Source organism: Elephas maximus, chromosome 3, assembly GCF_024166365.1.
Source record: "Elephas maximus indicus isolate mEleMax1 chromosome 3, mEleMax1 primary haplotype, whole genome shotgun sequence".
NCBI lineage: Eukaryota > Metazoa > Chordata > Mammalia > Proboscidea > Elephantidae > Elephas > Elephas maximus.
The window spans coordinates 29,905,392-29,922,230 of record NC_064821.1 but is presented as its reverse complement, the minus strand read 5'-3'; the positions used below and the strand labels follow the sequence as shown (position 1 = coordinate 29,922,230).

The window sequence follows — 16,839 nt, the reverse complement described above, 5'->3', positions numbered from 1 at the left end:
TTAGTATAAGGGGGTGGGGCTAAATATGATTTGGTGGGGGACCTGCTGTGTGCTCTGTGCTGTGTTTCTTCTGTGAGGTAAAAGGTGACAGAAGGGCAAGAGCCTCAATCCTAAGAGGCATCCTAAGTCCCTGATCTACTTTCACTGAGCCCTTCCTCTTCACATATATGGTTTTTCAAGCCTTGGATTCCTGGGATTACCTTCCACAGGTGACTCTCAGCTATTATCATGAGGCTTTAACATCCCCACCTTAGGCCTCAGGTGCTCTGTGTTGAATAATAGACTCTCCTGAGCAGAGTCTGAAGACGGAGTAACTGCGGCGGAGAGGCTGAACCTCAGGCCTTCCAGAGTCATCCTGAGCCATCACTCCCAGCAGAGTTCTTGGCTTCTCTCAGACACTGGAGCCATTTCTGTGCAGCTAAAACTACACCTCTGCCTTTCGCACAGAATGATCGAGTAAAGAAGGGGAGAGAGTTGTTACGGGAAGAACTCTTGACTCTTTATGGGCCCTGTGTCGGCCTTGGCACTCTCATGATGCTCTTGGAAAACCTTGGTTCATATTACAAAAAAATAGTGGCAAAAGCCAGGTTGATTGGACTAAAGGTTTTTAATTAGGGAAAGCTTAAATACAGAAGGGCAGGGAAGATTCCCATTGGTGAAACTGCAAAGTGCTGGTCATTAGTTTAGGGTGTGATACTGGCCTGCACCTGGAGCCTTTGGTCTATTAGTTATATACTCAACGAGTGGGAGAATTACAGTGGGGGGAAGGAATGTGACATCACCACTGCAGGAGGACCACCACTGCAGGAGGACCACCACAGGAGGAAGGGAGGGGAAGTAAAGTCTGAAACCTGGCGGGGGTTGCAGGGGCGATGGCCTTGTCTAACAACTAACAGGGTTACTGTCCGGTCAGTCACTCTTGCTCTGTCCCAGAGACCGTGGGGGCAGGATCCATATTGGATATATTTAACACCCCACAATCCACCTCTTTCCAGCCCAACTGTTACAGTCTCACATACGCATCTATTCCTCGAGTTTCCCTGAGCCTGAGGGAGGGGGGATATTTGTGTAGTGCTCACTTCTCTACTTTATTAAAGCATTGTAAACATACACTACACTACCAGTATAAGGAAGTTCAAAAAATGATTCCACCTATTATGATGCAAAGAAGTCCAAATAGTAATTTGTTCCACCATGTTACCCACCCAGAGAACAACTCCTTGACCTCTGTCCCTCATACATTTTGTGCAGTCTATTTAGGGTTATAAGTGAACAAAGGAGTAGTTTACAAGGGCTGGATTATCAGGGATATATACACACTCTTCAATTTTTAGTAAAATACAGGTGCCTAATTGGGGTGCCATTGCCATCTCCAGAATTATTCTGTTCCGTAGCACCACCATTTCAAGACAGCAGTTTCTTTCTTCAGAGCAGCAAGCTTATGTTCAGTGTCATTTAGGGGAGTGGTGATGATATTTTGTTGCATCTCTTTTTTGGTTATAATGTTAATACTGCTGACACTAGGAGTAAAAACAGTAGGTAAGTAGTCCCAAGGACTTGAAGCACTAACTAATGACGATCAAATACCACCGCCTTCAGTATGGATTAGATCTCAACATAAATAAAAAATCCTCGCCACTGAACCAATAAGCATCATCATGATAAAGAGAAAAAATATTGATGTTGTCTAGGATTTCGTTTTACTTGATTCCACAATCAACACCCATGGAAGCAGTAGTCAAGAAATTAAACGGCTGATTGCATTGGGCAGATCTGCTGCAAAAGACGCCTTTAAAGTGTTATGTCCGCCTGACCCAAGCCATCGTGTTTTCAGTCACCTCAAATACATGCGAAAGCTGGACAATGAATAACGACGACAGAAGAAGAATTGACACATTTGACTTATGGTGTTGATGAAGAATATTGAATATACCATGGACTGCCAAAAGAACGAACAAATCTATCTTGGAAAAAGTATAGCCAGGATGCTCCTTAGAAGCAAGGACGATGAGACTACATCTCACATGCTTTGGAGATGTCATCAGGTGGGACCAAGCCTAGAGAAGGAAATCATACTTGGTAAAGTAGAGGATCAGCAAAAAACAGGAAGACCCTCAATGAGATGGATTGACACAGTGGCAGCAACAAAGAGCTAAAGCATAACAACCGCTGTGAGAATGCCATAGGACTGGGCAGTGTTTCCTTCCTTTGTACATAGGGTTGCTATGAGTCAGAACCGACTGAATGGCACCTGACAGCAACAGTCCCACCAAGAAACTACAGACCTTTTACTCCACTGTCTCTCCAATTGGGTTCCTTGTAAAAGCTAGGTATAATCTTTAAAATGTGGGAATAGATACAAGGAAAACATACAGTGCTTGTACCCAGTCATTTGGGGATGGGGTCAGCCATGGCCAGAGATTATTGCCGTATAGCCACTGTGTTGTCTTGTTTTTGTTGTTAGGTGCCGTCGAGTCAGATCTGACTCATAGCAACCCTGTATACAACAGAATGAAACACTACTTGGTCCTCCGTCAGGCTCACAATCGTTATGCTTGAGCCCATTGTTGCAGTCACTATGTGAATCCACGTCTTTGAGGGTCTTCCTCTTTTTCACTGGCCACCTACCACGCCCCACACATGTCTGTCAGTTTGTTGTACTTTGGGGGCTTGTGTGTTGCTGTGATGCTGGAAGGTGTGCCACTGGTATTCAGATACTAGCTGGGTGACCCATGGAGGACAGGTTTCAGCTGAGCTTCAAGACTAAGACAGACTAGAAAGAAAGACCCAGCAGTCTACTTCTGAAAAGAATTAGCCTGTAAAAACCTTATGAATAGCAGCGGAACATTGTCTGATATAGTGCTGGAAGATGAGCTCCTCAGGTTGGAAGACACTCAAAAGACAACTGAAGAGCTGCCTCCTCAAAGTAGAGTCAACCTTAATGACATGGATGGAGTCAAGCTTTCGGGACTTTCATTTGCTGATATGGCACAACTCAAAATGCGAAGAGACAGCTGCAAACATCCGTTAATAATTGGAACCTGGAATGTACAAAGTATGAATCTAAGAAAATTGGAAATCGTCAGAAATGAAATGGAATGCATAAACATCGGTATCCTAGCCATTAGTGAGCTGAAATTACCCGTTTTGAATTGGACAATCATATAGTCTACTATGCAAGGAATGACAACTTGAAGAGGAGTGGCATTGCATTCACCATCAAAAAGAACATTTCAAGATCTATGCTGAAGTACAGTGCTGTCAGTGATAGGATAATATCCATATGCCTACAAGTTAATACAACTGTAATTCAAATTTATGTACCAACCACTGAGGCCAAAGATGAAGAAATTAAAGATTTTTATCAGCTACTGCAGTCTGAAATTGATCAAACATGTAATCAGGTTGCATTGATAATTACTGGTGATTGGAATGCAAAAGTTGGAAAAAAAGAAGAAGGATCAGTAGTTGGAAAATATGGCCTTGGTGATAGAAACAATGCCGGAGATCGAATGATAGAATTTTGCAAGACCAACAACTTCGTCATTGCAAATACCTTTTTTAACCAACATAAACGGTGACTATACACATGGACCTTATCAGATGGAATACACAGGAATCAAATCCACTACATCTGTGGAAAGAGACAATGGAAAAGCTCAATATCATCAGTCAGAACAAGGCCAGGGGCTGACTGTGGAACAGACCATTAATTACTCATATGCAAATTCAGGCTGAAACTGAAGAAAATCAGAGCAAGTCCACAAGAGCCAAAATACGACCTTGAGTATATCCCACCTCAATTTAGAGATCATCTCAGGAATAGATTTGACACATTGAACACTAATGACCGAAGACCAGACGAGTTGTGGAATGACATCAAGGACATATACATGAGGAGAGCAAGAGGTCATTGAAAAAGGAGGAAATAAAAGACCAAGATGGATGTCAGAGGAGACTCTGAAACTTGCTCTCGAATGTTGAGCAGCTAAAGCAAAAGGAAGAAATGATGAAGTAAAAGAACTGAACAGAAGAGTTCATAGAGTGGCTGGAGAAGACAGAGTGTTATAATGACACGTGCAAAGAGCTGGAGATAGGAAAAAAAAAAGGGAAGAACACACTCAGTGTTTCTCAACCTGAAAGAACTGAAAAAAAAAATTCAGGTCTCGAGTTACAGTAGTGAAAGATTCTACGGGGAAAATATCAAACAACGTAGGAAGGATCAAAAGAAGATGGAACATACAGAGTCATTATACCAAAAAGAATTGGTCGATGTTCAACCATTTCAATAGGTAGCACATGATCTGGAACTGGTGGTACTGAAGACCAAACTGCACTGAAGGCATTGGAGAAAAACAAGGCCCCAGGAATTGACGGAATATCAATTGAGCTGTTTCAACAAACGGATGCAGTGCTGGAAGTGCTCAGTCATCTATGCCAAGAAATATGGAAGACAGCCTCCTGACCAACCATCTGGAAGAGATCCATACTTATGCCTATTCCCAAGAAAGGTGATCCAACCAAGTGTGGAAATTATCGAACAATATCATTAATATCACACGCAAGCACAATTTTGCTGAAGATCATTCAAAAACAACTGCAGCAGTATATCAACAAGGAACTGCCAGAAATTCAGGCCAGATTCAGAAGAGGATGTGGAACTAGGGGTATCACTGTTGATGTCAGATGGATTCTGGCTGAAAGCAGAGAATATCGGAGGGATGTTTACCTATGTTTTATTGACTGTTCAAAGGCATATGACTGTGTGGATCATAACAAATTGTGGATAACAGTGCAAAGAATGGGAATTCCAGAAAACTTAATTGTGCTCATGCGGAACCTGTACATAGATCAAGAGGCAGTTGTTCAGGTAGAACAAGGGGATACTGAGTGATTTAAAGTCATGACAGGTGTGTGTCAGGGTTGTATCCTTTTACCATACCTATTCAATCTGTATGGTGAGCAAATAATCTGAAAAGCTGGACTATATGAAGGAGAATGGAGCATCAGCATTGGAGGAAGACTCATTAACAACCTGCATTATCCAGAGGACGCAACTTGCTTGCTGAAAGTGAAGAGGTCTTGAAGCACTTCCTGAGATCAAAGACCACAGCCTTCAGTGTGGATTACACCTCAACTGAGGAAAACAAAAATCCTTACAACTGGACTAATAAGCAGTATCACAATAAATGGAGAAAAGATTTGAGGTTGTGAAGGATTTCATTTTACTTGGATCCACAATCAACAGCCATGGAAGCAGCACTCAAGAAATCAGAAGACTCATTGCATTGGGCAGATCTGCTGCAAAGGATCTCTTTAAAGTGTTGAAAAGCAAAGATGTCACCTTGAAGACTAAGGTGCACCTGACCCAAGTCATGGTATTTTCAGTTGCATCATATGCATGTGAAAGCTGGACAGTGAATAAGGAAGACCAAAGAAGAATTGACACCTTTGAATTGTGGTGTTGGAGAGGAATATTGAATATACCATGTACTGTCAAAAGAACGAACAAATCTGTCTTGAAAGAAGTACAACCAGCATGCTCCTTAGAAGCAAGGATGGCGAGGCTGCATCTTAACATACTTTGGACATGTTGTCAGGAGGGATCAGTCCCTGGAGAAGGACATCACGCTTGGTGAAGTACAGGGTCAGTGGAAAAGAGGAAGACCCTCGATGAGATGGATTGACACCAAGGCTGCAACAGTGGGCTCAAGCATAACAATGATTGTAAGGACAGTGCAGGACCAGGCAGTGTTTTGTTCTGGTGTTCATAGGGCCGCTGTGAGTCAGAACTGACTTGATGACACCTAACAACAAGAACAGTCTACCAGGTATGATATCCTTCTCCAGGGACTGATCCCTCCTGATAACATGTCCAAAGTATGTGAGACGTAGTGTTGCCATCCTTGTTTCTGAGGAGCATTCTGATTGTACTTCTTCCCAGACAGATTTGTGCATTCTTTGGGCTTTCTATGGTATATTCAGTATTCTTCGCCAACATCACAGTTGAAAAGTGTCAATTCTTCTTTCGCCCTCTTTGTTCAGTGTCCAGCTTTCATATGTGTATTAGGTGATTGAAGACACCATGGCATGGGTCAGGTGCTCCTTAGTCTTCAAGGTGACATCCTTGCTTTTCAACACTTTAAAGAGGTCTTTTGCTGCAGATTTGCCCAGTGCAGTGCATCTTTTGATTTCTTGACTGCTGCTTCCATGAGTGTTGATTGTTGATCCCAGTAAAATGAAATCCTTGACAACTTCAACCTTTTCTCCTTTGATCATGATGTTGCTTATTGATCCAGTTGTGAGGATTTTTGTTGAGGTGTAATACATCCTGAAGGCTTTGGACTGTGACCTTCATCAGTAACTGCTTCAGATCCTCTTCACTTTCATCAAGCAAAATTGTGTCATGTGCATATCACAGGTTATGAGTCTTATTCCAGTGCTCATGCCACATTCTTCATACAGTCCAGCTACTTGGATTTTTCGCCCAGCATATTTATTGAATAAATATGGTGAAAGGATACAACCATGATATACCTTTCTTGACTTCAAACTGCACAGTGTTCCCTTGTTCTGTTTGAACGACTGTCTGTTGATCTTTTTGTAGGTTCCTCGTGAGCACAATTAAGTGTTCTTTTAGGCTGGGTTCTTTAGAGGAGCAAAATGAATGAAGCATGTAAATATATGTAGAGAGAGATTTATAGCAAGGAAACGGCTTATGCAGTTGTAGAGGCTGTAATGTTCCAGGTCCGTAAGTCAGGATGGAGGCATCTCTTAATTTACATAGCAGCAGGAGCTGGCAAACCCATGATTGGCAGGTCGGAGAACAGGGATGTTGCTCACAGTCTGTGAAGATCGAGGAATCCCACGATCAGTAGGCAAGACAGCAAGTTCTTCCCTTTTAGTTTTCTATCTCCAAGTCATTATGCATGGTATTATAATACTTCGTTTCCTAAAGTCGCCCTTTGAAATCTTCTGTTCGTCTCTTTTACTTCATCATTTCTTCTGTTTGGTTTAGCTACTTGACATTCAATAGCAACTTTAATAATCTCTTCTGACATCCGTGTTGGTGTTTTCTCTTTCCTGTCTTTTTAATGACCTCTTGCTTTCTTCATGTGTGATATTCTTAATGTCATTCATTGCACTTCTCGAATGGTCTTCAGTCATTAGTGTCCAGTGCATGAAATCTATTCTTGAGATAGTCTCTGAATTTAGGTGGGATACACTCAAGGTTGTACTTTGTCTCTCATGGACGTGTTCTAGTATTAATATTCTTCAGCTTAAACTTTAACTTGCATATGAGCAACTGATAATCTGTTCCTCAATAGACCACTGGCCTTGTCAGACTGATACTATTGAACTTTTCCATTGTGTCTTTCCACAGATGTAGTTGATTTGATTCCTCTGTATTCCATCTGATTAAGTCCACGTGTATAGTACCAATTACATTGTTCAAAAAAGATATTTGCAATGAAGACTTTGAAAAAATTATCATGTGATCTTCGGCATCCTTTCTATCATCAAGGCCATATTTTCCAATTACCGATTCTTCTTCTTTGTTTCCAGCTTTTGCATTCCAATCACCAGTAATTATCAATGCATCCTGATTGCATGTTTGATCAGTTCAGACTGCAGAAGTTAGTAAAAGACTTCAGGTTCTTCATCTTTGTCCTTAGTGGTTCGTGTGTAAATTTGAATAATAATCGTATTAACTGGTCTTCTTTAGGTGTATGAATATTATCCTGTCCTGTTTCAGGATAGATCTCGAATTTTTTTTTTGACAATTAATGCAACGCCATTCCTCTTCAAGTTGCCATTCCCGGCATAGTACACCATATGATTGATTCAAAATGGCCAATACCAGTCCATTTCAGCTCACTAATGCCTAGGATATCAATGTGTATGGGTTCCATTTCATTTTTGACTATTTCTAGTTTTCAAGGGTTAACATCTTGTACATTCTATATTCTGATTATTAATGGGTGGTTGTAGCTGTTTTTTTTTTTTTTCATTTTGACTTGTGCCACATCAGCTGATGAAAGTTCCGAAAGCTTGACTCCGTCCACATCATTAATGTTGACTATTTTGAAGAGGCAGCTCTTCTCCAGTTGTGTCTTGAGTACCTTCCAACCTGAGGGGCTTATCCTCTGGCAGTATATCAGTGTTCCGCTGCTATTCATATGGTTTTCACTGCTAATTCTTTTCAGTAGTAGACCCCCTGGTCATTCTTCCTAGTCTGGAAGCTCAGCTGAAACATGGCCGCCACGGTTGACCCTGCTGGTATTTGAATACGGTGGCATAGCTTCCAGCATCACAGCAGCATGTAAGCCTCGGCAGCATGATAAATTGACAGACTTATGGAGACGTTTTCTTTGAGGCTACCTAATATCTTCCCAGGGGAAGAGAGAGGAATCTGGTTAATGTTTTTGTCTGGCTATGGTTGGAGTTACTATTTGATCAGTCACTCTTGCTCAGTCCCAAGAGTCCTTTGTGGGTAGGATTCTTATTGAGTATGTCTACAACCCCACATATGCGTTTAAGTTCTCAGGGTCACGGTTTCCACTGGAAGCAAATTTCACAATTATTTTGTTATGTTTCTACTGATAATTTTTTTTTATTATTTAATGGATATTAGTCTTCTGAAATGCAGAGGAATGCCTATTTTAACTTACGTAAAAGGTTCTCTAAAGCTGACTGAATCTTGAAAAGGATCTGAAGCACTTCTGCTATATTTACCGTGTTATGGCAGAATTAATCTTTCAATTCTTCTAGGCATTTTAGGAACTTTCTTCTGATGGACAGTTAATGAACATATAGAGTTACATCACTGATTACTGGTTTTAAACACAGAGCTCTAACTGAACATTTTTCATTTGCAGAAATAGATCATTTTATAACAATTAGTCCCTAAGTGATTGCATCTTAAATGGTTCTGTACTTGTGAATTGCAATTTCTAGGAAACACAGTAAATACTGTTTGATTTATATTATGGTTAGAAGTAAAATTACTGTGTTTTCCCAATAGTTAATATCTTTGAAGCTCAAATATCAATATCAACTTAACAAGCAATCTTTATGGAAGAATTTTTCCTAACCTTGTCCTCATCCACACTATACTTTTTCCACCAGCTATCTTTGGATAAGCAGCTTTATTATAAAATTTCTTAGGCATCTTGCCAGTGTTTCTTCATATAAATGCAAGCAAATGAAAAATTTTGTTTTCCCTACTTTGTTGCACAAAAAAGAGCTTGGAATTTATCCTTGGTTTTTTCAGTTAACAAATTGTCCTGGAGGCCTTTTCATAACTGTACATGCACAGCTTGAGTCTAAAGCTGTATTAACTCCATAATACTGCATTTGGTGGATGTATCTTTGATTAATTTTCTTTATGTCACTACCATCAGTGGACAGTTGGATAGTTTCCAACATTTTCCTTTCATAAAGCTCACTGTAGTAAGTATAAATGTAAATTTCTAAGATCCAGGTATAAAAAGCTGAGGTAGAAAAGCTCTCCTGACCTAAGGCAAGTTAAATCAACATGAAGGGGCTGTCAGATTACTTGCTAACATTAATACATGACAATTATATTTTATTTTCCAGCTTTAAATAATATTTTAGCTTTCTGCTGTATAATATAAACAATGCTTGCAACTTTTCACATTGTTTTATTTATTTATTTTTTTATTGTGCTTGAAGTGAAAGTTTACAAATCAAGTCAGTCTCATACAAAAACTTATATACACCTTGCTATGTACTCCTAGTTGCTCTCCCCCCAAATGAGACAGCACACTCCTTATCTCCACCCCATATTCCCCATGTTCATTCAGCTAGCCTCCGTCCCCCTGTGCCTTCTCATTTCCCCTCCAGAGAGGAGCCGTTGACATAGTGTCATGGGTCCACTTGAGCCAAGAAGCTCACTCCTCACAGGTATCATTTTCTATTTTGTAGTCCAGTCCAATCTCTGTCTGAAGAGTTGGCTTTGGGAATGGTTCTAGTCTTGAGCTAACAGAAGGTCTGGGGACCATGACCTCCAGGCTCCTTCTAGTCTCAGTCAGACCATTAAGCCTGGTCTTTTTACAAGAATTTGAGGTCTGCATCCCTCTACTCACCTGCTCCATCAGGGATTCTCTGTTGTGTTCCTTGTCAGAGCAGTCATTGGTTGTAGCCGTGCACCATCTAGTTTTGTGGTCTCAGGCTGATGTAGTCTCTGATTTATGTGGCCGCTTCTGTCTCTTCGGCACATAATTACCTTGTGTCTTTGGTGTTCTCCATTCTCCTTTGCTCCAGGTGTGTTGAGACCAATTGATGCATCTTCAGATGGCTGCTTGCTAACATTTAAGACCCTAGACATCACTCACCAAAGTTGGATGCAGAATGTTTTCTTAATAGATATTATTATGCCAGTTAACCCAGATGTCCCCTGAAACCGTGGTCCCCAGACCCACGCCCATGCTACTCTGGCCTTCAAAGTGCTTGGTTTATTGGGGAAACTTCTTTGCTTTCCGCTCAGTCCAGCTGTGCTGACCTCTCCTCTACTGTGTGTTGTCTTTCCTTCACCCAAAATAGTTCCTGTCTACTATCTAATTAGTGAATACCCCTCTCCCTCTCTCCCTCCCCACCCTTGTAACCATCAAAGAATATTTTCTTCTGTGTTTATAAACTATTTCGTGGGTTCTTGTAATAGTGGTCTCATACAATATTTGTCCTTTTGCAACTGACTAATTTCACTTAGCATAATGCCTTCCAGATTCCTCCATGTTATAAGCTGTTTCACAGATTCATCATTGTGCTTTACCGCTGTGAAGTATTCCATTGTGTGAATATACCATAATTAATTTATCCGTTCATCCATTGATGGGCACCTTGGTTGCTTCCTTTTGTTTACTATTGTAAACAGTGCTGCAGTGAACATGGGTGTGCATATATCTGCTATTTCTCTAGGATATATTCCACAGAGTGGGATTGCTGGATCATATGGTAGTTTTATTTCTGGCTTTTTAAGGAAGCGCCAAATTGATTTCCAAAGTGGTTGTACCATTTTACATTCCCACCAGCAGTGTATAAGTGTTCCAGTCTCTCCACAACTTCTCCAACATTTATTATTTTGTGTTTTTTACATTAATGCCAGCCTCATTGGAGTGAGATGGAATCTCATTGTAGTTTTGATTTGCATTTCTCTAATGGCTAATGATTGTGAGCATTTCCTCATATATCTGTTAGCTACCTGAATGTCTTCTTCGGTGAAATGCCTGTTCTTGTCCTTTGCCCATTTTTTAATTGGATTATTTATCTTTTTGTAGTTGAGTTTTTGCAGTATCATGTAGATTTTAGGGATCAGACGCTAATCAGAAATGTCATAGCCAAAAACTTTTTCCCAGTCTGTGGGTAATCTTTTTACTCTTTTGGTGAAATCTTTGGATGAGCATAGGTGTTCAATTTTTTAGGAGCTCCCAGTTACCTAGTTTCCTTTGGGTGTTTGTGCATTGTTACTAATGTTTTGTATACTGCTTATGCCATGTATTACGACTCCTAACGATGTCCCTATTTTTTCTTCCATGATCTTTATCATTTTAGATTTTATATTTAGGCCTTTGATCCATTTTGAGTTAGTTTTTGTGCATGGTGTGAGGTATGGGTGTTGTTTCATTATTTTGCAGATGGATATCCATTTATGCCAGCACCATTTGTTAAAGAGACTGTCCTTTCCCCATTTAACAGACTTTGGGCCTTTGTCAAATACCAGCAGCTCATATGTGGATGGATTTATGTCTGGATTCTCAATTCTGTTCCACTGGTCTATGTATCTGTTGTTGTACCAGTACCAAGCTGTTTTGACTACTGTGGCAGTATAATATGTTCTAAAATCAGGTAGTGTGAGGCCTTCTACTTTGTTCTTCTTTTCCAGTAATGCTTTACATATCCAGGCCTGCTTCCCTTTCTATATGAAGTTGGTGATTTGTTTCTCCATCTCATTAAAAAATGTTGCTGGCTACATCATACTGAGACCAGAAGAACTAGATGGTGCCCAGCTACAACCGATGACTCCCCTGACAGGGAACACAACAGAGAACCCCTGAGGGAGCAGGAGAGCAGTGGGATGCAGACCCCAAATTCTCGTAAGACCTGACTTAATGGTCTGACTAAGCCTGGAAGGACCCGAGTGGTCATGGTCCCCACACCTTCTGTTAGCCCAGGACAGGAACTATTTCCAAAGCCAACTCTTCAGACATGGATTGGACTGGACAATGGGTTGGAGAGGGATGCTGGTGAGGAGTGAGCTTCTTGGATCAGGTGGACCCTTGAGACTATGTTGGTATCTCCTGCCTGGAGGGGAGATGAGAAGATGGAGTGGGTTAGAAGCTGGCGAAAAGGACACAAAAAGAGAGGGTGGAGGGAGAGAGCAGGCTGTCTCATTAGGGGGAGAGTAATAGGGAGTGTGTAGCAAGGTGTATATGGGTTTTTGTGTGAGAGACTGACTTGATTTGTAAACTTTCACTTAAAGCACAATAAAAATTATTTTTAAAAAAATGTCGTTGGAATTTGGATCAGAATTGCATTGATATCTATAGATCGTTTTGGGTAGAGGAGACATTTTTACACTGTTAAGTCTTCCTATCCATGAGCAAGGTATGGTTTTCCACTTATGTAAGTCTCTTTTGGTTTCTTGTAGTAATGTCTTGTAGTTTTCTCTATATAGGTCTTTTACATCTCTGGTAAGATTTATTCCTAAGTATTTTATCTTTTGGGGGGCTACTGTAAACAGTATTCATTTTGTGATTTCCTCTTCAACGTTCTCTTTGTTAGTGTAGAGGAATCCAGCTGATTTTTGTATGTTTATCTTGTATCCTAAGACTCTGCTGAACTCTTGTATTAGTTTCAGTAGTTTTCTTGAGGTTTCCTTACGGTTTTCTGTATATGAGATCATATCATCTGCAAAATGGAGATATTTTTACTTCTATCTTACCAATCTGGATGCCCTTTCTTTCTTTATCTAGCCTGATTGCTCTGGCTGGGACCTCCAGCACAATGTTGAATACGAGTGGTGATAAAGGGCATCCTTGTCTGGTTCCCATTCTCAAGGGAAATGCTTTCAGACTCTTCTCCATTTAGGGTGGTGTTGGCTGTGTGTAAATGCCCTTTATTATTTTGTGGTATTTTCCTTCTGATCCTATTTTGCTGAGAGTTTTTATCATGAATGGGTGTTAGACTTTTTCATATGCCTTTTCTGCATCAATTGTTAAAATCATGTGGTTCTTGTGTTTTGTTTTATTTATATGCTGGATTACATTGATTTTTTTTTTTTTTTTTCTAATTTTGAACCATCCTTGCATACCTGGTATGAATCCCACTTGGTCTTGGTGAAATATTTTTTCATATGTTGTTGAATTCCATTGCCTGGAATTTTGTTGAGGATTTTTGCATCTAAGTTCATGAGGGATATAGGCCTGTAATTTTCTTTTTTTGTGGTGCCTTCACCTGGTTTTGGTATCAGGGATGTGCTAGCTTTATAGAATGAGTTTGGGAGTATTCCATCCTTTCCTACGCTCTGAAATACCTTTAGTGGTAGTGATGCAACTCTCCTCTGAAAGTTCGGTAGAACTCTCCAGTGAAGCTGTCAGGGTGAGGATTTTTTTTTGTTGGGAGGTTTTTTATTACCTTTTCAATCTCTTCTTTTGTTATGGGTTTATTTAGTTGTTCTACCTCTGTTTGTGTTAGTTTAGGTAGTAGTGTGTTTCTAGAAATTCATCCATTTCTTCTAGCTTTTCAAATTTGTTAGAGTACAATTTTTCATAGTAATCTGACATGATTCTTTAAATTTCAGTTGGGTCTGTTGTAGTATCGCCCATCTCATTTCTTATTCGGGTCATTTGCTTCCTCTCCTGTTTTTCTTTTGTCAGGTTGGCCAGTGGTTTATCGATTGTGTTATTTTTTTCAGAGAACCAGCTTTTGGTCTTGTTTAGTCTTCAGTTGTTTTTCTGTTTTCTATTTCATTTAATTCTGCTCTAATTTTTATTATTTGTTTTCTTCTGGTATCTGAGGGTTTCTTTTTTTGCTCTCTTTCTGTTTGTTCAAGTTGTAGGGATAATTGTTTAATTTTGGCCCTTTTTGTATGTGTGCATTTTTTGTGTGTGTAAATTGACCTCTGAGCACTGCTTTAGCTATCCCAAAGGTTCTGATAGGAACTGTTTTCATTCTCATTGGATTCTATGAATTTCCTTATTCCATCCTTAATGTCTACTATAACCCAGTCATTTTTGAGCAGGGTTTTGTTCAGTTTCCAAGTGTTTGATTTCTTTTCTCTGCTTTTTCTGTTATTGATTTCTGCTTTTATGCCTTTATGGTCAGAGAAGATCCTTTGTAACATTTTGATATTTTGGATTCTGTTAAGGCTTGCTTTATGTCATAATATGTCATCTGTTCTAGAGAATGTTCCATGTGCACTGGAAAAGAAAGTATACTTGCCTGCTGTTGGGTGGAGTGTTCTGTATATGTCTGTGAGGTTAAGTTGGTTGATTGTGGCAGTTAGATCTTCCGTGTCTTTAGTGAGCTTCTTTGTGGATGTTCTGTTTTTCACCAAAAGTGGAGTTTAAGTTTCCTACTATTATTTTAGAGCTGTCTATCTCACTTCTCAATGCTGTTAGAGTTTGTTTTATGTGTCTTGAAGCCCTGTTGTTGGGTGCATAAATATTTAATATGATTATATCCTCCTGGTATATTGTCCCTTTTGTCATTATAGTGTCCTTTCTTAACCTTTTTGGTGGATTTAACTTTAAAATCTGTTTTGTCAGAAATTAATACTGCCATTCCTGCTCTTTTTTTGGTTGTTGTTTGCTTGATATATTTTTTTTCTAACCTTTGAGCTTTAGTTTGTGTCTTTAAGGCTCTTATAGGCAGCATATAGAGGGATTTTATCCATTCTGCCACTGTCCATCTCTTTTCTTGTGTATTTAGTCCATTTACATTCAGCATAATTATGGATACGTATGAGTTTAGTGCTGTCATTTTGATGTCTTTTCTTGTGTGTTGTTGACAGTTTCTTTTTTCCCCTTAATTTTTTGTGCTGAGTAGTTTTTTGCTACATATGGTCTTTCCCTCCTTATTCGTTGTTGATTTTGTTTTCCCTGAAGCTGTATATTTTTCTTGTATTTTATTTTGATGTGCAGGATTGTTAGTCTCCTTTGTGGTTAATTTAATATTTACCCTGTTTTTCTAAGTTTAAACTAAACTTTTATTTCTTTATATCGCCTTGACATCCTTTCCATATGAAAGATGTATGACTTCATTTTTTAGTCCCCCTTTTATTGTTCTAGTGTTGTCATCTTTCACATAATGATATCACTGTTTCCCTGTTTTGATCATTTTTGTAACTTGATTTATTATTTTTGTGATTTCCCTATCTTGGTTGATATTTGGTTGCTGTGTCCTTCGGTTGACATCTGATATTATTGGTTTTCTAGCCAGGGAACTTCTTTTAGTATATTTTGTAGTTTTGGTTTGGCTTTTACAAATTTGCTAACCTTTTTTTAATCTGGAAATGTCCTAATTTCCCCTTAATATGTGAGAGACAGTTTTGGTTATATGATTCTTTCCTGGCAATTTTTTTCCTTCAGTTTTTCATATAAGTCATCCTATTGCCTTCTTGCCTGCATGATTTTTGCTGAGTAGTCCGAGCTTATTCTTACTGACTTTCCATTGTAGGTGACTTTTTGTTTATCCCTAGCTGCTCTTAAAATTCTCTCTTTATGTTTGGTTTTGGTAATTTTGATTATAATATTTCTTGGTGACTTTCTTTTGAGATCTGCCTTATATGGGGTTTGATGAGCATCTTGGATAATATCTTCTCACCTTTTACGATATCAGGGAAGTTTTCTGCCAAGTAATCTTCAATGATTCTCTCTGTATATTCTGTTATCCTTCCTTGTCCTGGTTCTCCATTCACTCGTAGGTTATTTCTTTTGATAGAGTCCCACATGATTCTTAGGGTTTCTTCATTTTTTTAAATTCTTTTATGTGATTTTTCTTCAAATATATTCGTGCCAAGTGTTTTATCTTCAGTTCCACTAATTCTGCCTTCCATTTTCTCAGTTTTGCTCCTCTGACTTTCTATTGAGTTGTCTTAATTCTGACATTTTTTTGTTAATCTTCTGAATTTCTGATTGCTGTCTGTCTGTCTGTGGATTCTTGCAGCCTGCTAAATTTTTCATTATGTTCTTGAATAACGTTTTTAATTTGTTCAGCTACTTTATATGCGTGTTCCTTGGCTTGTTCTACATTTTGCCTGATCTCTTTCCTGAACTCTTCAAGAGTTCTGTGTATTAATCTTTTGTATTCTCCATCTGGTGATCCCAGGAAGATATCTCCATCTGGAAAATTCCTTGTGGCTTTGTTTGGAGAGCTTGTTGAAGCAATCATGGTCTACTTCTTTATGTGATTTGATATTGGTTGTTATCTCCGAGCCATCCATAAGTTATTGTATTAATTTATTTTATGTTTGCTTACTGTATCCTGGCTTCTTTGTCTTGTTTTGATATGCCCACGTAGGCTGTTTGAGTGAGCTAGCTTAATTGTTTGCGCCTTTGAAGCTCTAATGTCCTGTCATCAGATGGCTAGAGCTTTTACCAGGTATATGAGCTTTGGAGTCCATTCACTTGTATGGATTCATCTCAGGTGTCCAAGTGTGTGGTACAGGCTCTGTCCTACGGTCTTAGACGGGCGGGGTGATGGGTGTAGGCAGAGGTTATCTGGTTGCAGCAGGGGGTCACACTGTGAACAAGTAAGGTGTCTGACAACCATCCCCTGAGTATCTGTAAGGAAAGCACATCCCTGTTCTCTAGGCAA

General features: G+C 39.5%; 1 protein-coding gene across 2 annotated transcripts in view; it reads left to right on the top strand.

Annotated features, from left to right (window-relative positions):
• Positions 1–16,839, top strand: part of LOC126072195 (zinc finger protein 883-like) — a 53,203-nt gene that overhangs the window by 13,756 nt on the left and 22,608 nt on the right. The gene's annotated exons all lie outside the window — the stretch shown is intronic.